The sequence below is a fragment of the Bemisia tabaci genome, chromosome 1, assembly GCF_918797505.1.
Source record: "Bemisia tabaci chromosome 1, PGI_BMITA_v3".
NCBI lineage: Eukaryota > Metazoa > Arthropoda > Insecta > Hemiptera > Aleyrodidae > Bemisia > Bemisia tabaci.
In genome coordinates, this window is record NC_092793.1 from 63617512 (window position 1) to 63643022 (window position 25511).

General features: G+C 40.7%; 1 protein-coding gene across 7 annotated transcripts in view; it reads left to right on the plus strand.

Annotated features, from left to right (window-relative positions):
- Positions 1-25511, plus strand: part of LOC109040504 (serine/threonine-protein phosphatase 2B catalytic subunit 2) — a 415824-nt gene that overhangs the window by 223348 nt on the left and 166965 nt on the right. The gene's annotated exons all lie outside the window — the stretch shown is intronic.

The following is a 25511-nucleotide window of genomic DNA, read 5'->3' on the forward strand; positions in this document are numbered from 1 at the left end:
AAACTGAAAATGAGCACATATGTTAACTTAAAATTGTGATTTCGGGATTTTGCCTTTTAAAATCGCAAGGTATGCAGTTTTAGACGATTTTTCGCTCAAACCGGACCTCGATATCTTTCTTCGTTCAAGAGATATCGAGGTTCACAGGTTTCGCTTTTCACCCCCCCCCCCCCCTAGCGTCCCTCCAAAATTTTTTGGGGCTGAAAATTTGGGAAAAGAAACGCTCAAGTATTAATAATCAACAGACAACGGCTGAAAAAATTCCAGAGGGGGGGGGGGCAAAAAAAACCGTTTTTGCATTAAGCTCTTTGCATGGGTGGTACTAATCCCCTAGGACCTATTTGGTGTTTTCTTTTTTTTTTTTTTTTTTTTTGTGATGAGGGGAAAAATTCGCTACAGTGGCCCCATCATGAGGGTCGCCAAGACGCCCCTCGTGAAAGGTGGGCCCCTCGTGAAAGATGGTCGTTGCCGTCACGGTAATACCGGGACGGCAACGACCATCAGCTGGTGAAGAGCCGCCGAAGCTACCCCTAACCGACCCGACCGCTGTGAGATGGGAAAACCCGGTTAAGTGGGGGTGAAGCACGCCGCTGTGTTCCGTGCCCACTAAACGACCCCTTCAGGGCACACGCCGCACACTGTGGTATTGGACCTGAAAAGCTGGCCAAAACTATTCACCAGATATCGCCGAGTTTTAAAAATATTTTATAATCAGTACTTCTTCTTAAGTGATAATATGCACAATTTAACCACCTAACACATCATATGACAATTTGCGGAGAGTTGAAAGAGGGTGCAAGAAGCCCCCCAAAAAGCCTTTAAAAGGACGCAAAATGTCTAACTAAAGCGGTGCATTTAGATGAGTTTCTTCTTCACCTATGGTCTACTTTTCGAAATAAGGACTTTCTATTACCTCACTAATGGTTTTTTTTTTAAAACAGCGTAAGTCACTTCAAAATTTTTGACGAAACATCCGATCTCTCACATTGAGGAGTAATTGTACATTTCTCAAAAAAATTAATATGAATCATTCTAAATATTAGATTTTTGACAGTTTTGAATCAAAATTAGTGCTAGTATGAAAGTGCCGGGACCTCCATATGATGATTTGAGGATAAATTATAAGATGAAAATGAGTTCTATCATAATAAGAACCATTGTAAGGACAGAAAGCACCTGTGAAAATGATTCATTTTGATGGGTTCCTTCCTAACCCTTGGTCCACATCTCAGAGTGAGGCACTTCACTACGAAATTCGTAAAAAAACCACATATCTCACTTTTACGAGGCTTCAAATGTGCCTCACAGCGTAATTTCATGGTGCCAGAGGGCCACTTTTAAAGCCCCATCCCCGGAGCCGCATGGACTCAAATTTGTCTGTCAAAGTAAATCATGGCATAAATATGTCTGTACTCAAGGATAATGCACGAAGAGATTGTTTGATAACGGATTAAACACTTTTGCAGGACTTTAAAGTGACCCTCCCATCCGCTTTCAAATTATTTTTTTTATCCCTCTTTCGAGGGCGTAGGGGCCAAAGAAACAGGTTGCGTGACCGAATATCACCCAATTGGTACTAAATGGGTCAGAGCTGTTGGAAAAATACAATTTCAGTCGTTAGTATCGACATAATTTTTCCCATTCATGTTTGTGAAAATCGCTCAAAAGTCCATCTTTAAAGTCAAAAATTTCAATTTCTTCAGTTTTCCTCAGTCTGTCACCCCTGAATCCTGAAAATACCCACTTCGGACTATAACATCCCGCCTCAAACTGCTTGAGAACAGTTGAAAGAAAAAAGATATCGGCCTCTAAATTTCGAAAAAAACGTTTACTTTTACATCACTTCTCAACCTCCTGTGAAAATCACTAAAAAAAGAAATTTCGAAAATACTGTGGTTAGTTGTGTAGAATATACCCCTAAGAATGTGTTGCATATCGCCGAACTTCCCTCTTTTGATCGCACAGTTGAAGTAAACTGATCGACGAGTAGCTCGCCGAAACATATCAAAAGAATCGCTGATAAATAGGTAACTTCGTGGTCTCTTCGCGGGAAATTGAGCCACTCGAAAAATTGTACATACGTGTCTACCAGGGTAAAAAACAGTGTAGATTTCGAATATCACATTGGTTTTCCACTAAAAAAAAATTTAAAATTGAGGTTTTGGCCAGGTTTTTTGGTCAAATACCACAGTGTGCGCCGTGCAAGTGTGGCCCATCGGACGCTCTATCCTCCCGTCGGACGTCCCTAAGGCACTCTTCGAACGGCAGTCCCCGACCCCGGCCCCGGTTTAGCCGGCGCCCCTCAGGCCCCCCATTTAAAGGGAGGGTCCCCCCATCCCTCGGGACCGATCTGCCGAAGCCATCATTGTATCCGGAGTCAAGGGCGTAGGAGGAGAGCCTAGGCCCAGCTTGCGCCAAACCCTGCGAAAACCCCACGGCAGGGCTCTGGAGCCGAGAACTGGAGGGCAGGGAGGGCAGACCAGCTACGTCTCGCTCAGCCCTCAAGGCACCCGATCTTATGCGGCCCCAGAAGGGGGCAGCCTACACATGACTCAGCTCCGCGGGAACCTGTCCTCCGTCGAACCTAATATCCCCAATTGGATAGCTTGCGGTAACCTATTTGGTGTTGAATTTGAGCGAAATTGGCGCAGCCGTTTCAGAACGACGAGCGAAGAAGAGGGCGGTCGCACAGTTGGTCAGGAGAAGGAAGTTTTTGGACAAGCTATTCGTCGCTCTTTGGGTCAGGGGAAGGAAGTTTTTTTAGACGAACTGTTAGTCGAATAGTGAGTCAGGGGAAGGAAGTTTCATGAAAAATTTTTCATTACACAGTGGCTTAAGGACGATCGATTCTATGACTATCACTCCTACTTAGGGAAATACACATGCTCCCCGTGGAGAATGTATGGAACACATCGACGGTGAAACTACCAAACCACGTATCTCGGTTTGCGACGTCGCAGACTTCCTGTCATACTTTATTTTTTAAATGAAAAACTACTCAACATCCAGTCTAGAAAATTTCTGTGATTTTTCCTCTCCGTGCGGAGAAAATTCCGTGAAAATTTCAAAGAATGATATTGTTTGGTCTACTTCAAAATAATAAAATGTGAGCGTAGATTTTTAAACACCGCAAACGAGATACGTGGTTTGGTAGTTTCACCGTCGACATATAAAGAAGAAACAACTAGATGCGCGTAAAACCCTAAAAGAATTCGCGCGAAGCGCACTTTCCTTGGGGGGGGGGGGGGGGGGTCGGTTTTTTGTTTGATTTTTTGTAAACGTGTCTATCGGATTATCAAAATGTCATAGGTTTTAATCGCTCGTAACAATATGGTATAATGAAGTCCGAAAAATGTTTTTCAAATCTTTTACCCAATCATCTTATACTGCAGCGTAAAATCATAAGCGCGTAACGCGTGACAACCTAACGCTGGACGTGTCCGCTACCTCTTGCACTGTATCACCCCACCCTTTTTGAATCTAACTAATCAAAATTAATATCAACTCTCATATTCCTAATTCTTTTTCCCCGAAGTGCGACTTGGTGTGTTTCTCTTAAACTCCGTCATCCTACTAATACTTATTGAAGTTAAACAAGTCTCGACTATAGAGACAAAGATGTTAATTTAGAATCAGTTAGATTGGAATGAATCGAATAAAGTTAAATTGAACTCAAACGTAGAGTCAAAGGTAACTCTCATCTTCAATACTTTACGGATAGTAGTCATTTTTATGAGTGCATGGGAAGGAATTTCGATGTGAATCTCAATCGTCTCACCGATGGTCTTATGATCTCAAGTGTTACTTTCCGTCCTTAATTTAAGCAACATCAAATGAATTGAGTCTCGATTTCGTCATTATTCTCGGAGGAGGTGGAAATCCATTACTGTTTTTCACGGAATGCTGTCGATGTGTCCTCTTCAAAAGATCAAACGATCAGATAACCAAGAGAGAGCTCTCCTGCGCACCGAGCTAGAACACCGATTGGGAGGTCAATTGGACCCTTTCATTCGCACTCGACGCGGAAATAAGACAAAGGGACAGAAACGATACTTCCGATTCTCATTAGGCTACACTCTTCAGACACCGGAAAAGAGATGGTAGACGCGACGAAGAGACTATTATATTGACTACATCTTGCAATTAGAAACCTCTACCTCAGGATCTTTTTTGGCGCGTATACGAAGTATACCGCCTTTGCGGTCGTTTCGACCCCCACTCGATACAATGTATCAAGTGCCTGAGTTGCTTATCGGAAAGTGACTGGCAGGCTCGTCCTGAATCTTTAAGAACTTGTAAAAAGTTACGAATGCTTCGATCTTTTAGGTTGATTGATTTTCGTTATTGTCAGTATTTTCTTATTGTGAATCATAGAAATAAACGGGCTTCGTTATTTAGTTTCTTTATCTTCTTCTTCTTCTCAATCTTCTCAATATATAATTCCGTAAGCCCTATCCTTTGCGTCAATATTCAACACGAACCGCCGGGTCGATCCGTACGCGGGTGGTACCGGCTTGACCGTTCCGGTCCTCCGATGGCGAGAAAAATATAGGGATCGGCCGGCGGGCTCGGCTCCCCTTGCGCCCTTGGAAAAATCGGATATCCCGTTAGTCCCGCCGGGAGATGAGCGGTTTTTCGTTTTTCCCGTGCGAGTTCTTTTCGGTCAGCTGATAATTTGTCTGTCGGAGGCGATTGTCGTCATGGAAATCGCCAGGGGCGATGAATTTTCGGAGGATGTGCCTCAAAATTTTACGTAAATAAACCATATTCACACAAAAGGAAGTTCAAGGATCAACTTTTGAATGAGATATTTGCAATGCGATGATCAAAGTGGGAGGCCACGGATCTCCTTCTGCGACGTTGCAGAGGCAGTCTTTCTGCCATACTCAACATAATATATTAAAACGATCTTAATTTTTCTTCTCCTTCGGCAGAATATTCTGTACATATTTCAGGCTATATATAGTTAGTTTCTTTCTCAATGAAAACAATTAACAAAATAGTGAACGAAAAGCAGGATACTTTTCACAATCCTTCGATCGGAGGATTGCAGGCTCGCGGTGTGAACACCAATTGGCAACGAGGCTATTGATCGCTCAACGTCGAACTCGAGGGATCGAAATCCTAACCCTGGATCAACTCCTAACCGTGGTAATGACGTTTTTTATGAATAAATTCAACCTTTCCGCTCATGGAGGAAGGAATAATTTACTTGGGTTCAATTGCCCCTCAAACGTCACTATGACAGTCTCAGTAATATGAAAATATGGCAACCTCCATCTTGACGCCAAGTTCAAGCTGTACATACTTTGAACAGCACAGTGTGGGGAAGAAACAAGGCTCGATTGAGTAGTCTGCTAAAGCCGTTAAAGTTTGCAATTTGACTCGCGTAGGGTTTTGTTTTTCTTGTGACCGGGCAATTCAAAGTTCCCGTAACCAATGTACAATAAAAATGTTAATATCTTAGCTAGAAGTTGATCTCAGTAGTTTTCGTTGCGAGAATCATGTTCTGCGTAGAATTCTGTTGAAGAATCATACATTACAATGCTTAAACTCGTTACTTGTTCAATGGCCCATTCAATCTAAAAAGCGAACATAGAAAACTTTCATAACTTTTCTCAGAAAAAATATTTTATCTGCAGAAACGAGGCAACTGTGGACTGCGCATGCGGCGTCGAGACACAACATAAGTTATTTAAGCCCCATAGCTCGATGCCGTGATTATCCTAACGTGAGTTCAAATAATCGCGCCGAACACGTTGTGGTCGGTGTCAAACTCATATCGGCGCCTGCAAGACTGTAGGAATACTTCACGCATCGCGCCAAACTGTGCGGTCGGCGTCGGGCGCATATTAGCGTCTACAAGACTGCATGAATACTTCTCGCATTGCATCAAGCGCAATGCGAGAGTCATTTGCGATAACTATTCGACCACGGGTACAGGCACGTTGCCGCTAACTGGATTGAAGGCGCATCACACTGTGAAGATGACTCGACACTCGATTGCGCTCTCTTTCCTGGCTTGAGTGACTCTAAAATCGCCCCATAACTAGGACCATGCGTCATTTCTTTTGACGGTTCCAGCTCGGTTTTTACCACAATTAAAGGGTAAATATGTATCTTAATTGCAACGATTCAGAAACTCGGACGATTTTAAAACAAGGCAGCAATTATGAAACTTGATTCGCGTAATATTAAATTTGGTTTAATAATGAATAAATTAATAAATAAAATAAAAAAAACCAGGACGAACGAAAATATCGCGTCGAAATTTTTTGTGATTTTAGTTTAGATCATTCCGGAAATTTCTCGGAAACCTCTAATAAACTGTGTGTGGGCAGAATAAAAAACAACTTAATCAGTCAAAATACACATAATAAAAGAACAACTTAATTTGGGGAAAAGGCTGCAAAAAAAAAGTACAAAGGATAAACAAAACCCGGAACGTTTCAAAATAGTTACAATTTCATTTTCAACCGGAAAATGAATTAAAATAAAAACGAGCCGTCGCTACGCTGTTACCGCAAGACCTGAGTCTCGGTCTCTCGGTTGTTCTTTTATTATGTGTGTTGGCAGCCTCTTGTATTAAAAAAAAAAAAAAAAAAAAAAAAAAAAAAAAAAAAAAAAAAAAAAAAAACTAATTCAAATTAAACATGCTGTAGTAGAGATTTACAACGTTGCAAGCGGAGATAAGAACACTTTTTTCCGCGTCCAGGCGTCCATCTTTAATTTTATTCACGGCAGGCGTAACGAGATAACTATTCGACCATGGATGTTGGCTTATAACCGGCAGCCGGATGGAAGGCGCGTCACACTGCAAAGATGACTCCACCGCGTTCCATTCCCAGGCTCGCGCGACGCTAAAGCCACCGGTAAACTAGGATTATGTGTCATCATTCATGACCCCTTGCTCCGTTTTTTACCATAATTAAAGGGAAAATATATATCCTCATTGCAACGATTTAGAAACTCGCATGATATTTAATTTTTTTTTTTTTGTTTGTTTGTTTGTTACGTAGAAAGAAAATAGAATGATAACGACAATATCGCGTCAAAAGTTTCACTGCTTACACTTGAGATCATTTAAGAAATTCGTGGGAAAAACTGTGTGTAGCTTTTTAAAAACGGTGTTCAAAAATGAAACATAGAAATTGCTGCATAACGTTGCAATCGGAGATTAAAATGCTTTTTTTCGCGTGCACCTGTCGTCCTTTGAATGCATTCATCTCCTAAATAACTTGAACGTAGTAGTGCTACTATTTTTTACGTGTAGTTCTTCTCATTTGTTGGAGGCCGCGTAGCGGCCACAGGCCTCTAGTAATACTTATAAAACCTGCCCCGCCAATTTAAAATATGTATATTCAACTAAAGCAAACAAACTGATTCAAGGATGGACGAGCAGTTCAGCAATCCTCGAATGTGAGTTTCACTCCTCCGATTTGTTTCAAAAGCTATTACCGAAGATCTTTAGCCCGTGGTTACATTATGGCCAAGTTGCTACCCCTGATTAGAAAGCGAGGGACCCGTAAGTGCAATCTGTAATGAGCCACGAGACACATTAGACCATGTAGTACGATGGGTACGATCAAAATCGACGATTTTTTTTATTGGAAATTGCCACTTCGGGAGGTCGCACTACATGCTAAAATAATAGTTTTTGTCCGTAAAACCACTTTCAAGTTCGTGCAGGTTCCAAAATGGCGGCCAATCGTTTTTTGAAATGGTGTATCTTTGTCCCTAATCATCCAATGAAGGGTTTTTTTTTTTTTTTTTTTTAATGAGAGCCAAAAAGGCACAAAGTATGATTACATTATAAAATCTCTGACTTAATCAACAATTGTTCCAAAATTTTAAATTTTTCCTTTTTTTAGAAAATTCCTGAAATTTCAAAACAAAAAAACTTTTAACTCAGCAGGAAAATTGCTTTTTTTTCCTCTTCAGTAATACAGATGGGCCTTAATCTCGCGTTTAATTTGATACCATAAACATTTTTGTGCTACGAGTAATCAACCCGCGAGTTCATTTAAGTGTCCCGCGGTCGGCCGCGGCGCGCGATTTCCACCCCGCGCTCATTGCCATGGGCGCGCTTCACACATGTAAAACGCGCTGTCTCTCTCCAACCATTCGTTCGATTTTCAAACTTTTGGTCTTGTTTGAAAGCTACCACAAAGGACATTTCTTATATTGTGCATTTTAAATTTACCTTCAAATAATTTGCCATATTATAAAAACATACATGAATTTTTGAATTTCGATCATCTTAACAGCCGTTGATTTTTTGTCTCCGGGCGCAATTAGAGCCTTTCATTTTCTTGTGATGGAAGGAAGATGCTCTGACCTTCAAATGTATACCATGACTTTTTTGCTACGATGAAATTCAGTGGCGTGCTGTCCGAATAAGCAAAGGCATGGGCGCGCTTCACACATGTAAAACGCGCTGTCTCTCTCCAACCATTCGTTCGATTTTCAAACTTTTGGTCTTGTTTGAAAGTTACCACAAAGGACATTTCTTATATTGTGCATTTTAAATTTACCTTCAAATAATTTGCCATATTATAAAAACATACATGAATTTTTGAATTTCGATCATCTTAACAGCCGTTGATATTTTGTCTCCGGGCGCAATTAGAGCCTTTCATTTTCTTGTGATGGAAGGAAGATGCTCTGACCTTCAAATGTATACCATGACTTTTTTGCTACGATGAAATTCAGTGGCGTGCTGTCCGAATAAGCAAAGGCAAGCAGTGCTTACCGAAACATTTCAGGAAAAAGAAGGAAAATATACCTAAGAAATTTGGTAAATAAATATAAGTAGCAAAATGTATAATGTAAGTAAATCGAGGAAGAAACGGTAGCGGAGAAACGGGAATACTCGTGGGATTACAGGAGAGGTAGAGTAACCAAGCGGATGGAGTTGACGAAGCGCGCTGCACGGCCCAGAGACGGGCCGATTCCAATCCTAGCATCTCGCTTGCTGTTGCTCGAGCGGAGAGGCGAACCGTAGCGATGATAAACCCCAAAAAACCCAAAAACTTGGGTAAAGAGACTCCGGGCAAGTCACCATCCTCTTGCCAAAAACCTCCAAAAGCTCTTCTTTGTTCCCCTCTTCAGTGGAAAAAGAAAATATCACACTACGATAGTTTCCATTTCTGTCATAGAGTACCCCAAGCGGACCAAAGAACGGAACTCTTACAATTAGTCGTTTACACATTTACCTATTTAACCAAATCTCCAGGAGGTCACAGACAGGTTGGCAGGCAGCCCCTCATCGGACCAAAACACACACCGTACCATTTTTTCCCTGTAGGTATGTGCCTCCAAAGTACATGAAATGACTCCTTGAGGGGCGGGCAAGTTTGATTGAAATTCACATTGTATTCTGAAAATGAGCTAAAATTTTTACCTTGAAGAAGAAGAAAATCGAGTTATCATTTTCTTCCATACACGGTAGGTATGCCTATGAGAGGCACCAGGAACGCCTTCTAAAATTATTGATGCAACCCGCACGACTCCGAAGTCAGCGGAAACTTTCTTGAAGCGTCTCCTAAGATTTACCCCACGCAATAATCCCCTTCAAAAATGAATGATGCAACAAGCGCGTCCTGTATGACCGCGAAAGCTCCTCAGATGAGCAGTCTTTCGGTCTGGTCGGAAAAATATTCAAACTTTATTTTTCGTCTTCTCTTCTCATTTCCCGCATTGACGGAGGCGAAATTTTTTAGAAAGCATGACGCGCCCGGCTCAATGCTCTCACTGAGGATCAACCTGTAGATAGATTGGACACAGCAATTTGCGTCTACTTCTTGCAGTATTTTTGCATTTTTAAATCCACCAATAAATCTGAGAAATTACTTTTTGCATTTCTGCCAACTTGTAAATCCACTGAAGAATCTGAAACATTCAATTGAGCACATCTGCAGTCGCTCTTAGCATCGTTAATGATGGAATGAAAAAAATCGTCCTTCACTTGGCTAGGCCCGACTCTTTTCCATGTTCGTTCACATTTTCATTTTGTCACACTGCTGAAAATATTTAGGAAACAGATGTTCGGGCTCACTGAGAATGAGGCCAATTTCCGAACTGACAGTATGGGATCAGAATGGAAAAAGTCAATAATGACTACGAGGAGGCTTTGTTCAATGACTTATTCAATGACATACCAATTACCAATACTTACCAATACTTATCCAATTCAATGACTTATAAAGTGTAAATTCGCCCGATGGAGACATAAGCCCCGATCAGGGATTTAGAGCTGAGGTTTGAGGGAGCATCATAAACGGAGCCGCATCGGCGCGCGAGGCGGAGGCCCGGCGCGGACTTTCATGCCGCTTCGATCAGTGCGCCGGGGGAGCGCATATGCCGTTGAGGCGGCTTCACCTGGTGAAGCCGACTCCCGGCTCCTTTTCTGATGCTGCATCAGTTTTGATGCTGAGTCCAGCATCAAAATTAGCGGCTTCAATTAGCAGACGCGTCGGACGCCAGCGCCCCGGCGCACACTGTGGTATTGGACCTGAAAAGCTGGCCAAAACTATTTAGCACCAGATATCGCCGAGTTTTAAAAATATTTTACAATCAGTACTTCTTATTAAGTGATTATATGCACAATTTAACCACCTAACACATCATATGACAATTTGCGGAGAGTTTAAAGAGGGTGCAAGAAGCCCTCCAAAAAGCCTTTAAAAGGACGCAAAGTATCTAACTAAAGCGGTGCATTTAGACGAGTTTCTCCTTCACCTATGGTCTACTTTTCGAAATAAGGACTTTCTATAACCTCATTAATGGTTTTTTTTAAAACAGCGTAAGTCACTTCAAAATTTTTGACGGAACAGCCGATCTCTCACATTGAGGAGTAATGGGCCTGTTGCATGCAAGAGATACAGCCGCGCGAATAGACTTTTTAGAGGTTAAATGACACGAAAATTACGATGGTCACATTAAAAAAGTCTGAAATACACTCCTTACTGTGCAATTTGCGTTGTTAGGAACGCGCTTTTTCAAATTTCCCGCGTCTGGGGGCAGTTTTCTAATTACCGGAAACGAGCGAACGGCGGGCTCGGTGATTTCCGGAAGATGCCGAGTCGTTGTTGTTGTTATTTTTTCCTTCAGTTTGTTTACAAACCCAACGTGATCTCCTATAGTGGTCCATATACGCTTTATGCGGTAACCAAATCGATCAACTTTTAAATATTCAACGCAATCCTTCTACATTTCATTTCACGATGTCACGAGCTCCGATTTTTAGGTTATGTTGTCAGTTTTAGTTGACCGGAAATAGCCGCGAGTTGCCATTAATTGTTTCCGTTAGAAAACTGCCCCCAGACGCGGGAAATTTGAAAAAGCGCGTTCCTAACAACACAAATTGCGCAGTAAGGAGTGTATTTCAGACTTTTTTAATGTGACCATCGTAATTTTCGTGTCATTTAACCTCTAAAAAGTCTATTCGCACGGCTGTATCTCTCGCATGCAACAGGCCCATTGTACATTTCTCAAAAAAATTAATATGAATCATTCTAGATATTAGATTTTTGACAGTTTTGAATCAAAATTAGTGCTAGTATGAAAGTGCCGGGACCTCCATATGATGATTTGAGGATAAATTATAAGATGAAAATGAGTTCTATCATAATAAGAACCATTGTAAGGACAGAAAGCACCTGTGAAAATGATTCATTTTGATGGGTTCCTTCTTAACCCATGGTCCACATCTCAAAGTGAGGCACTTCACTACGAAATTCGTAAGAAAACCACATATCTCACTTTTACGAGGCTTCAAATGTGCCTCACAGCGTAATTTCATGGTGTCAGAGGGCCACTTTTAAAGCCCCACCCCCGGGGCCGCATGGACTCAAATTTGTCTTTCAAAGTAAATCATGGCATAAATATGTCTATACTCAAGAATAATGCACGGAAAGATTGTTAGATAACGGATTAAACATTTTTGCAAGACTTTAAAGTGACCCTCCCATCCGCTTTTAAATTATTTTTCTTTATCCCTCTTTCGAGGGCGTAGGGGCCAAAGAAACAGGTTGCGTGACCGAATATCACCCAATTGGTACTAAATGGGTCAGAGCTGTTGGAAAAATACAATTTCCGTCGTTAGTATCGACATAATTTTTCCCATTCATGTTTGTGAAAATCGCTCAAAAGTCCATCTTTAAAGTCAAAAATTTCAATTTCCTCAGTTTTCCTCAGTCTGTCATCCCTGAATCCTGAAAATACCCACTTCGGACTATAACATCCCGCCTCAAACTGCTTGAGAACAGTTGAGAGAAAAAAGATATCGGCCTCTGAATTTCGAAAAAAACGTTTACTTTTACATCACTTTTCAACCTCCTCTGAAAATCACTAAAAAAAGAAATTTCGAAAATACTGTGGTTAGTTGTGTAGAATATACCCCTAAGAATGTGTTGCATATCGCCGAACTTCCCTCTTTTGATTGCACAGTTGAAGTAAACTGATCGACGAGTTGCGCGCCGAAACATATCAAAATAATCGCTGAGAAGTAGGTAACTTCGTGGTCTCTTCGCGGGAAATTGAGCCACTCAAAAAATGGTACATACATGTCTACCAGGGTAAAAAAACAGTGTAGATTTCGAATATCACATTGGTTTTCCGCTAAAAAAAAATTTAAAATTGAGGTTTTGGCCAGGTTTTTCGGTCAAATACCACAGTGTGCGGCGTGGGCCACCGCGCCAATGGGAAACGTAAACAAAGGGGTGTTCCGCGAATTCATCGCCGAGTCCGAGGGTCGCGGTCTTCTGGGACAGCCCCGTCGGTAATTAAGCTGGGTGGCGGGTCCGAAAATTGAGGCCGTATCGGGCCGCAAGCCGACGGTCCGGCCTCAGAGGCTGAGGCCCATGTTGGTCCCTGAGCCAGCATCAAACCTCAGCATCAGCGCTTGAGGCTGGCTCGGTCGGCTCTCCAGCATCGGGCTTCAATGCCCGAAGCCGGCGGCCGGCAGGTTGAGCTTATCAGGCTCGGAGCCGTATGCCCGAACGGCCGCTACCTGGGCATACGGCATTGATGCTGAAGCTACGAGTCGATGCTGTACAGCATAACCTCATGAGGCGCCTCAAATGCCTGGCCCCGATGGCTAAGTAGGTAGGGTGTTAGGTTCGTAAACTGTAGGTCCCAGGTTCAAATTTCGTTAGGTAGGCCAAAATTTGCAAGTCGGTACTTGATTCGCCGTATCGCCGTAGAATATGTTATTCGGAGGCACTGGGCTTTCTATAGGTTATACTAACATTGTTTAATATTAAAAGTGACTTATAAATCTGCTAGAGGATTTGAAGAGTTTATAGGAAAAACGTTACATGTGAACATGTGCGGCATTCAGTTATTTCAATGAGCCAGTTCGGCTGAATTTGTTTATCACATATTATGAAAGTCCTTGGTGAAACGAGTGTACAGAATTTTTTTCAGATTTTTATGAGCCCTCTGACTCTGGAAATCTTACTTCAAAAACGCCAAAAATTGAGGGTCTCTGAAACGCTGTTTGAATCGCGCGGGCTGAGAGCTGACGTCACACTTTAGGTGGTGACGACCCTTGGTTTATTCCGAGCAAGACCAATCCACACAGGTCAGTCATTGCGCATCTTTTTGAAAGCCACTTCCCCGCCCGGCCCTAACTCGGCTGCACTCAATAGTACGTCACAATGGGTGCTCCCATAAGAAATACATTGCAAGCACTCAATAGTACGTCACTGCGCAGTAGAGTACCAAAACTCGTCCACGGGAATGACTGACCTGTGTGGATTGGTCTTGATTCCGAGTTAGTCCGAACAATATGGCTGCTGCCCGGTTTGTTTATTTAGCGAAAGGTTCTAGCTGTATATTGTGATTTAGTGGTAAAATTTGACGAGAAATTTGTTGAAACATTTGGTTTCGTCCGAAATTAACTCGTTCTTGATGAAAAAAGGCGTTAAAGTTCGCGAAATTTATTCACCGGGCGACCGCGAGTGAGCATCGGCTATCGGAAACGACGGGCTCGTAAACAAACGAAGATTGATAACAGGAAGGATCCAAACAACTCGGAATCTTTTTTTTTTTTTTTTTGCTGGTTTAGTGGCTTATATTCCGTTGGAACCTACAGCCATCGATAGACAGTATTTATTGTCCTTAGACATCATGGGATTTAGGCACATCCATGCTCCAGGCTTTCAAATTTTCAGGGATTAAGGCCGAGTGGAATCTGTTTCTGCAGATCCACTCGTCAGTTCCATGAAAATTTGTCGCCACCACCGGGATTCGAACCCGGGACCTATTGGCCTAGAGTCAGACGCGCTGACCACTAGGCCAACCTGGCCGGCAACTCGGAATCTTTTAATTTTCTTTACCTTTAAACCATTTCTGACTTCTACAAAGCATCTGACAATCAGTTTTATCGTATTTTACAACCTGGAGCTAGAGTCTATCGGCTCATTGTGATGTGTATTCAGAGCATTCTGAAACAGAAAGTCAGTTCTCACAAGTTCACACCCAGGCATTCTTTTCTTGGATCATTCGCTTTTCATTTTCGCCTCAAATCAAGTGTTTTGTAGTTTCCTCATCTGAAGTATGTGGTTTTGAATTCATACAAGAGTTTGAAGTTCACATTTTTTTGGCATTAAAGCCTGTTGAGCCCTCAAACTTTACCGATATGATTACAGTTTAAGGTTCCTCTGGTCCGTACCAAGTGATTACACATCAAAGATGTGTCTTATGGTTCTTCAAATTAACAGTTCAGAAGTAAATTAGAGACTACAGTAACTTAATCCACTCCTGCCCTTTCCTTCAGTGTTTGTTCGTGTCTGTTCTTTATGCGTTACCACTCTAGTGCATACACTGGTAATGTAGGTTACATAGGTATAATCGCATATTTTCTACTAGCAGTACCTTCTCTTAAGCGTTCTAATTTAGCAAAGAAATTCCACCAGTTGCAGAAAATTGTGTGCGTAATGAATAAGTGAATATGAATACCTCCTTTTGTTGACTCAAAGTGTCTCAGATCCGTCTCAAGGAGGTTTTGCATGTAGGTGCATGATCAGTTTTGCCAGATGAAATTACTGCTCTAGCAGCTTCAAATTTATACTTTGATCTCTGATTCACTAACAAATGACACTTTATGGTGTCATTTATATTTAATCGGTTCAAAGCTAATTCGACAATGAATCATCAAAGGTCCGATTGAGGAAGAAATTTTCCGGTGAGTGCCACGACTGAATCAACATTCCAACTAGACTTGCGAAGGTATCAACCAGGAAATGATCATCTGCCTCGAATTGAAATTTTTTTCATTGCATCATATAGTTTAACAGGTAAGATAATTATAATTACTGAGGTACTATCAGGTTAAACACACAAGTTTAGTGTAACATTTAGATTAAGTATGTTTAACTTTGTGGATAATGATTAATGAAAAAGCGAGGAAAAGTAGTGGCATGGCTAATCTGAGAAAGTACTTACCTAGATTCACTAAGTTTTAGTCTGATTGCTTCTCTTGATGTCCTAATGGAAAAATTATTCGACAAAATTTCTGAAATGTGTGCGACATTTATATCTTCTACGTGTAGACAATTTTGTGAATATGTAGAGCAGTAAGTCGACTTGTTTTCCATTTAAAATCTAAACTTAAAGTAGAAGTTTTGAACACCGTAGTCGATACGTAATTGCGGCACTGGATGCAAAAAGGCCCTTTCTCGGTTGCAGTGTTTGAGAGTCACCTCTAATATTTCATTCTTTGAAACGAAAGTGAATGCATCAAGTGAACTAGTTGACTCTCAATCAGAAATACCAGGAATAGTAGGATAATCATCTCATAATTGTCTCTTAAAAATGAAAATAAAAACTCTGAAAGTTATCTGAGAAAGCACTTGAGACCGATTTCCATATTCTTAGATGAAGTATAGCCTGCATTTAAAATCACAATATTTCAAATTTTCCATAGTGCTTAAGGCCTGCAGCACAACCTTATCTTTCAAGTTAGGAAAAACACCATGGAACCTCCATCATTGGCAACTTCCAGCTTAAAGCTTTCAGATTACTCCATCCATCCGTGTCTCAGTGGAGAGAAGCTGTAGGATTACCTCATCCCCACGATTTCGTTACTTCACCTACATTTCATGTTGTACTCCTCTTCAAGTATATAACTGCAGATGAGAAGATTTAGAACTTCTTAATGCACACCGCACCTAAGAAATGAAAGAGCCTTAATAAAATTACCACTTACCATATAGGTATCACTTCCTCATGAATCTGTTTGGGTTGATACCTTTCGCAAGTCTACTTGGAATGTTGATTCAGCCGTGGCACTCACCGGAAAATTTCTTCTTCAATCGGACCTTTGATGATTCATTGTCGAATTAGCTTTGAACCGATTAAATATATATGACACCATAAAGTGTCATTTGTTAGTGAATCAGAGATCAAAGTATAAATTTGAAGCTGCTAGAGCAGTAATTTCATCTGGCAAAACTGATCATGCACCTACATGCAAAACCTCCTTGAGACGGATCTGAGACACTTTGAGTCAACAAAAGGAGGTATTCATATTCACTTATTCATTACGCACACAATTTTCTGCAACTGGTGGAATTTCTTTGCCAAATTAGAACGCTTAAGAGAAGGTACTGCTAGTAGAAAATATGCGATTATACCTATGTAACCTACATTACCAGTGTATGCACTAGAGAGTGGTAACGCATAAAGAACAGACACGAACAAACACTGAAGGAAAGGGCAGGAGTGGATTAAGTTACTGTAGTCTCTAATTTACTTCTGAACTGTTAATTTGAAGAACCATAAGACACATCTTTGATGTGTAATCACTTGGTACGGACCAGAGGAACCTTAAACTGTAATCATATCGGTAAAGTTTGAGGGCTCAACAGGCTTTAATGCCAAAAAAATGTGAACTTCAAACTCTTGTATGAATTCAAAACCACATACTTCAGATGAGGAAACTACAAAACACTTGATTTGAGGCGAAAATGAAAAGCGAATGATCCAAGAAAAGAATGCCTGGGTGTGAACTTGTGAGAACTGACTTTCTGTTTCAGAATGCTCTGAATACACATCACAATGAGCCGATAGACTCTAGCTCCAGGTTGTAAAATACGATAAAACTGATTGTCAGATGCTTTGTAGAAGTCAGAAATGGTTTAAAGGTAAAGAAAATTAAAAGATTCCGAGTTGCCGGCCAGGTTGGCCTAGTGGTCAGCGCGTCTGACTCTAGGCCAATAGGTCCCGGGTTCGAATCCCGGTGGTGGCGACAAATTTTCATGGAACTGACGAGTGGATCTGCAGAAACAGATTCCACTCGGCCTTAATCCCTGAAAATTTGAAAGCCTGGAGCATGGATGTGCCTAAATCCCATGATGTCTAAGGACAATAAATACTGTCTATCGATGGCTGTAGGTTCCAACGGAATATAAGCCACTAAACCAGCAAAAAAAAAAAAAAAAGATTCCGAGTTGTTTGGATCCTTCCTGTTATCAATCTTCGTTTGTTTACGAGCCCGTCGTTTCCGATAGCCGATGCTCACTCGCGGTCGCCCGGTGAATAAATTTCGCGAACTTTAACGCCTTTTTTCATCAAGAACGAGTTAATTTCGGACGAAACCAAATGTTTCAACAAATTTCTCGTCAAATTTTACCACTAAATCACAATATACAGCTAGAACCTTTCGCTAAATAAACAAACCGGGCAGCAGCCATATTGTTCGGACTAACTCGGAATAAACCAAGGGTGGTCACCTAAAGTGTGACGTCAAAAATCGGCGTTCGCGCCACGGCCCGGATTCAATTAACGTTTTTGAGGGGCACGATTTTAAAATCGCATTTTCTCCCCTCAGTAATTTTTTTCAAAACTTTTTATTGTGCTCATCGTTTTTCTGGTGAAATTTTACATACAGTGCAATAGCTTTTAAGTCAATCCCTCACCAGCCGAACTGCCTCATTGTAATTTGCTCAGTTGTAGTTGGACCATCTGAAAATATCAGTTCTTCATCCTGTGCTATCATGCTCTTTAAAGTCTTTCATGAATCCTCGTACTTACAGGGTGTAACAAAAGTCCGCCCCATCCCTCTTAATTTTTGAACGAATTGAGCTAGGGAAATGATACTTTGGGAACGTTCCTATCTCGAAGGGGACCATCTTTTGAGGGGGTCAAAATTTTGAGCGGGACGTGGGCCCCCCAACTTTTTTTTTTCAAATAGCAACCCCTATTCTGTAATACCTCATTCGAAAGAGCATAAAAAACTCGTAACTTTTGAACAGTTAGAGATAGAGAAACGAAACTTTGGGAATGTTTCTATCTTTAAAGGGTCAATCTTCTAGGGGGGTCAAAATTTTTGTAAGCCTTTTCAAGTAAAAATCACAGAAATTACTTCAAACTAATTTTAAGGGGGGTTTTGGACCCCCAAATACGTCATTTTAAAGGTCATACGATATTCTCGCGAAATGAGCCAATTTTCCCTTACTTTTCCTCAACATTATCTTAGTAAGTTCAAAATTAGTTCAACATTGCGTTTTCAAGTCCCCAAATTTCGGGCAAAGTTCAAAAAACGGAATTTAAGATGATTCAATTGAACCATTTAAATTTCATTTTTTTTTAAAAAAAACTTTGATCGAAATTTTGGGTCGAAGGTCAAATTTGACCTATTTTCAAAAAACCATAACTCCGGTTCAAATTATCGTGAAGAAAAAAATAAAACAGGAAAATTTACCAAATTGTGTCCGATTTTAAGTAAAAATTGCAGAAATCACTTCGATCAAAATCAGTTCAACATTACGTTGACAAGTCCCCAAATTTCGGGAAAAGTTTAAAAAAAAAAAAAAAAAAATTTAGGGAGATTAAATTTGACCGTTTAAATTTCGTTTTTTTTTTAACTTCCTCCGAAATTTAAGGGGATTTCAACGCAACGTTGAACTGATTTTGACCTTACTGAGATAATGTGGAGGCAAATCTAGGGGAAATTGGCTGATTTCGCGGGAAAATTGAATGACCATTGAATTGAAGTATTTGGGGATCCGAACCCCCCCTTAAAATTAGTTTGAAGTGAATTCTGTAAGGTTTACTGAAAAGCGAACACAATTCGGTAAATTTTCCCGTTTTATTTTTTTCTTCACGACAATTTGAACGGGAGTTATGATTTTTTTCAAATAAGTCAAATTTGACCTTTGACCTATCATATCACGGTCAAAAATTAAGATATTTATCTGGGGCTTGCGCCAAAATTCGCAGGTTTTTATGCTCTTTGGAATGAGGTATCACAAGATAGGGCTTTGCCATTTGAAAAAAAAAAAGAGTTGGGGGCCCCCGTTCCCCCCTGAGGGGGGAGGTGGTCAAAATTTTGACCCCTCCAAAAGATGGTTCCCTAGGATCATTCCCAAAGTTTCATTTTTCTACCTCAATTTGTTCAAAAGTTAGCAGGGGTCGGACGGACTTTTGTTACACCCTGTATAGGATTGACCAGTGTCGTGAGTGGTAGCGTTGGATGCAACTTGTAGGGCAATGGTTAGGATCAAGTTAAACTTTTGACGGACATCCAACGCACCCGTATTGTCAATTTTCTTGGCGTAACTTCCGTAATACCAAGTTTCCGCCATTTTTCTAACGCCAATCTAAAGTAATGCAGAATTTCAAAAATCCAATGAAAGATTGGTTTTTCTCTTGCCAAAATACCCTCCGACACCAAGATTCATGCAAATCCGCCGATAACCAGCCTGAATATTCTCTTACCGCTCCTGCTCGCCATTTTGACCGCCGCCATTTTGAAAAGGACAGACATTTCTGGAAAACTAATGCCCGAATTGTTTTTCTCGTCCCAAAAATCTCGGACAGTAGGTTTCGTCCCCATCCGTTAACTAAAACGGAAATATCAAGTTTCCATTATTTTGAACTTTGACCGGCCGCCGTTTGGTCAAAAATCTAGATTTTAGCTTGCGGTTTGCGACAAAAATTTTCTTTTTTTATCCTCTTTCGATCGATTTGTCGTGAAGGGGGTGGGCGCTATTTTTTAAATAAAATTGGGGTCCGTAGCTCCTCCGCATGAGGGGGGGGGGGTGAAAATTTTGGAGGACGCCGGTAACATTGAAGTATGAACAATCACAAAGTTTCGTTTCAAAATATTGATTAGGTCAAAATTTTAGAAGGGGTCGGAGGGACTTTTGGGACACCCTGTATTTGCGGATCAACGATTGAGTATACAGGGTGTCCAGAAGTTAACGTACTTAACTTTCAGGATCGCTTTTTCGGCTCAAAATAAGACTTTTTTTTTCTATACACATATGCCCGAAAACGCTTCATACGTGAGCTATGCGCTTCCGAAGTTGCCATTTTTTTTCGTTCAAATTAATATAGCTCCTCTTCATTTTTTCATAGGTGGCTGAAACTTTGTCTAGGGGGGTATTTTTTAGCGCTCTATTCATTTTTTGTGTTTTCAAGGACGTACGTCTTTGAAAAATGACGTCACAAGCGTTCCCGAATTTGAAAATTGCGATAACTTTTTTGGTAGATGATATTTCGAAAAACTGATTACGGTACGTGAAAGAGCGTAAAAAATCAAGGGGTCAAGCCACTGCACAAAATTTTCCAGAAACGCGTTATTTCGACGCAAAAGAACTTTGAAAAATTTTAAGATTTTCGAAGCTCATTGCTGTGTAGGCAACTTTTACTACAAGGATTGAAAAATTGCCTACAGAGCTGGGTGCTGGGTTTCAAAAACCTCGAAGCTATTGAGACGGCTCTTGACCTTTCCCTCACACTTTTTCCAGGCTTGGGACTGGCCCGAGCATCATTCTACGAAAACTGCGGTTAGGCGGCGATATTTTTGGTATTGGTTTTTTATTGAGTTTTTTTTATTTGTTTTTTGCATAATAAATGGACGATATCAACAGTAAAATTGAATGTAACAGGTCAATCACAGGTTTTGTTCAAAATGGGAGCCTTTTACAGCGACGCATGCGTTGTATCTTTTCAAGAGAGACGTTGTCGTCGCTTTTCTCGAGTTTTTCGTCGAGCCTTATCGAAAACATGGCTTCACAGTGTGGTAGTTTCTTAGCATAAGTTTAACAAGTCCTGCCTTAATAATTACTTTTGAATGTTCGGGGCTGTTCAACGCCGCTCCTCTCAATGCAGAGATTCGTGATATCTGCTCTGCACTTATTCATCGAATTTCTTATTTCATGTTCCATGGCAGATCTTGTAAGTACTTTGGGTGCAGTGAAAGGTTCGGAGATTAAATTTAATTCATTTACGTATGTTGATGCTTGCCAATGTGTGTACTGTCGCTCGAAATGATTACACAGTAGCGCGAGAATAGCTATGAAGCGGATTTTTTCGTATTAAAAAATAGAAATAACAAAGAACAGAAAACAAACCCAAAAAATGCGGATAAGTTACCTCCAGTGAGGGGGGAGGGGGTGTTCTGCATTAGTAAAAGAACTGCCTCGTACAAAATTTCAGGCCAATTGATCAACTTTCAGAGGTCGCATCAGCCGAATTTTTTAAATAATTTTTTCAGTGGGTAGAAATTCTTCATTTGCACTCCACAAATGTGCATTATGGTCTCTCACAACCTCCCACAGCACGTGGCAGCGTTATGAGCTCTCGATCAGATTAAAAATTGAAATCTGATGGTTTTTTCCTCCTCACATTTTGATTTACCGATTTCGCAGCACATCAATAATCTTGCAGTTGCAATCAATGTCTTATCATTGTTTCACTATTTGAATATCTTCATCGAATTTCGTCTTTGTCAAATTATTTCTTTTCATGGAGAAAAGCACGCACTACGGATTGCATGAGATACTGCACGGAGGAATAAACTTCGTGCGTGGGACCCAAAGTTTAGGTCATATGGATCTCTAAAGTTTTCGGATTGAGCATCCGAACACTTAAGGTCCAGCTGCTGAGGTTTGGATCACACATCTGAAACTTCAGTTCTTACATCTAAAGTATTTCAGATGTGAGAACCGAAGTACTTCGGATGTGAAACCCGAATTACTTCCACACTTTGAAACCATGTTTTCGATAAGCCTCTGAGTATGATTTTTCGGTGGATATTTGATACCAAAAATATCGCCGCCTAACCGCAGTTTTCGTAGGATGATGCTCGGGCCAGTCCCAAGCCTGGAAAAAGTGTGAGGGAAAGGTCAAGAGCCGTCTCAATAGCTTCGAGGTTTTTGAAACCCAGCACCCAGCTCTGTAGGCAATTTTTCAATCCTTGTAGTAAAAGTTGCCTACACAGCAATGAGCTTCGAAAATCTTAAAATTTTTCAAAGTTCTTTTGCGTCGAAATAACGCGTTTCTGGAAAATTTTGTGCAGTGGCTTGACCCCTTGATTTTTTACGCTCTTTCACGTACCGTAATCAGTTTTTCGAAATATCATCTACCAAAAAAGTTATCGCAATTTTCAAATTCGGGAACGCTTGTGACGTCATTTTTCAAAGACGTGCGTCCTTGAAAACACAAAAAATGAATAGAGCGCTAAAAAATACCCCCTTAGACAAAGTTTCAGCCACCTATGAAAAAATGAAGAGGAGCTATATTAATTTGAACGAAAAAAAATGGCAACTTCGGAAGCGCATAGCTCACGTATGAAGCGTTTTCGGGCATATGTGTATAGGAAAAAAAGTCTTATTTTGAGCCGAAAAAGCGATCCGGAAAGTTAAGTACGTTAACTTCCGGACACCCTGTATGGTAAGAAGGACGACATTTAGGCCTTGAAGATCGCCATTCGTCAAAATCTATTCGGATTGGCTATCTTCACTTTCTTCTACGATCACTTTAGATGTGCCATTCTGGAGGATGCGCGCTTTTGGCTATTTATCAGGTGAAACCAGGTCAATTGTGCTGTAGGTACTCGTTCATGATACTTTCGTCAAAACGGACAAAATTTTTGCCCTTAAATTTTTTGTCGAAATCTTTCAGAAAACATTTATTTCAACCTATAACATGATGTGTTTAAAAGACCTTGAAGGACCCTCTGCGGTAGTAGGGACTTGAATTTGTGCGGCGAAGTATTTTGTACTGCATATGGGGCCCAGTTGGCAACTTCTTTTCGATTAAACGCGATTCCCTTATCAAAGTTGAATATTTCAATCCACCTTTGCGAATCTACCTCAAAATTGACTGAAATCACCGCATATTATCTTCCGTATATTGAATTTTTGGTGGTAGTTAATCGCTCTAATACCTCTAAAGGATCCATTTCCCAAGTTTTACCCAACGCTGTATTATACAGGGTGTCCCAAGAGTCCGAACCCCCCCCCCCCCCCCTTCGTAACTTTTGAACGGTTAGAGATATAGAAACGAAACTTTGGGAATGTTTCTATCTTAAAAGGGTCCATCCTCTGGGGGGGGGGGGGTGTCAAAATTTTTGTCCCCCCCTCAAGGGGGGGGGAGGCGCGGCGCGGGGGCCCCCAAATTTATTTTTTCAAATGGTAACCCCTATCTTGTGATACCTCATTCAAAAGAGCATAAAAAACTAAGAATTTTGGCGCAAACCGCAAATCAATATCTTAATTTAATTTGACCTATTTTCAAAAAATCATAACCCCGATTCAAATTATCGTAAAGAAAGAAATAAAACGGGAAAATTTACTGAATTGCAAGCACTTTCAAGTGAAAATCACAGAAATTACTTCAAACTAATTTTAAGGGGGGTTCGGACCCCTAAATACGTCACTTTAAAGGTCATGCGATATTCTCGCGAAATTAGCCAATTTCCCCTTACTTTTCCTCAACATTATCTCAGTAAGTTCAAAATCAGTACAACATTGCGTTTTCAAGTCCCCAAATTTCGGGCGAAGTTCAAAAAACGAAATTTAAGGTGATTCATTTCAACCATTTAAATTTCATTTTTTTAAAAAACTTTGTTCAAAATTTGGGGACTTGAAAACGCAATGTTGAACTAATTTTGAACTTACTAAGATAATGTTGAGGAAAAGTAAGGGGAAATAGGCTCATTTCGCGAGAATATCATATGACCTTTAAAATGACGCATTTGGGGGTCCGAAACCCCCCTTAAAATTAGTTTGAAGTAATTTCTGTGATTTTTACTTGAAAGTGCTTACAATTTGGTAAATTTTCCCGTTTTATTTCATTCATTACGATAGTATGAACCGGAGATATGATTTTTTGAAAATAGGTCAAATTGGACGTTTGACCTATCATAACTCGGTCAAAAATTAAGATATTGATTTGCGGTTTGCGCCAAAATTCTTAGTTTTTTTATGCTCTTTCGAATGATGTGTCACAAGATAGGGGTTACCATTCGAGAAATAAGTTCGGGCCCCCGCGCTCCCCCCTGAGGGGGAGACAAAAATTTTGACACCCCCCCCCCCCCCCCTAGAAGACGGTCCCCTTTAAGATAGAAACATTCCCAAAGTGTCGTTTTTCTATCTCTAACCGTTCAAAAGTTAGCAGGGGTGGGACGTACTTTTGTTACACCCTGTATAGGATTAACAAGCGTTGTGAGTGGAAGGGATGGATGCAACTTGTATAGGGAAATGGTTAGGATCAAGTTAAACTTTTGACGGACATCTAAGGCGCCCGTATTGTCAATTTTTTCGGCGCACTCCTCTTCGAAAATCTGCAAGAACGCTTCTATCCCTCGAAATTCAACTTCTGAATGCATTGCATTTTTTCTAAGGTATCGGTCATGAAACAAAGATGGACGAAGTAATGGTAAACTCTCCTTATCGCGTTTGAACAGGATGTGGCGGCAAGGAGCTTGATTATTGCAGTAAAAAGTACTCATAAAGATCAGTCTCATGAAATACAGATGGAAATTCTGCATAAACGTCTTAAAACTTCAGTATCAAGGAGGGTTTACAGAACTGCACAACTTATTATAATATCTAGTTCTTGGCAGAATATGAAGTTAGATGGACTCGAGACATATCAATGTAGGTACGCTAAAACTAATTCTCTCTTGGAAAGAGCACTAGAGTCGTTTATAAAATAAAATGTGAGAATACCCTGATCCGTCCCAATTGCATAGAACATAGACAGTTTCAAAGCGGAGAATGAAATGAAAACACTGACTCATCAGACAATTTTTGCAATTGAATCAGAAGGTATGCAGTTTCTGGAGAGTCGGATGTGAATCTCTTGAATACACTACACATTGAAATATTTTAACTTTCTCGTTTATTTTTCATTCGCCTTTCATCAAATAATAGACGCACCACTGATATTCATTTCAAAAATTGTAAGATGAAAGTCCATATGTAGAGGTAACATGTATTTAAGCAACGGCGCACTATGCGTGCACCTGACAATAATTGCACGATCGCTAAGGTAAGAACTTAAACTTATATGCAGTGTCTACTATTGGGTGAAATAGATGAACCAACACTGCTAAATTTTCAAACAAATACTAAGACTGCAAGATGCTATCAGCTGATTAATTTGGTTAAAAAATCAACCGGCTACCGGTGCCGGACACGGGAGCTGTCAGCATCAGATTCCGGGTGCAGATACCGAAACGACGGTGGTGGCGCACAGCGGATGGCACAGGA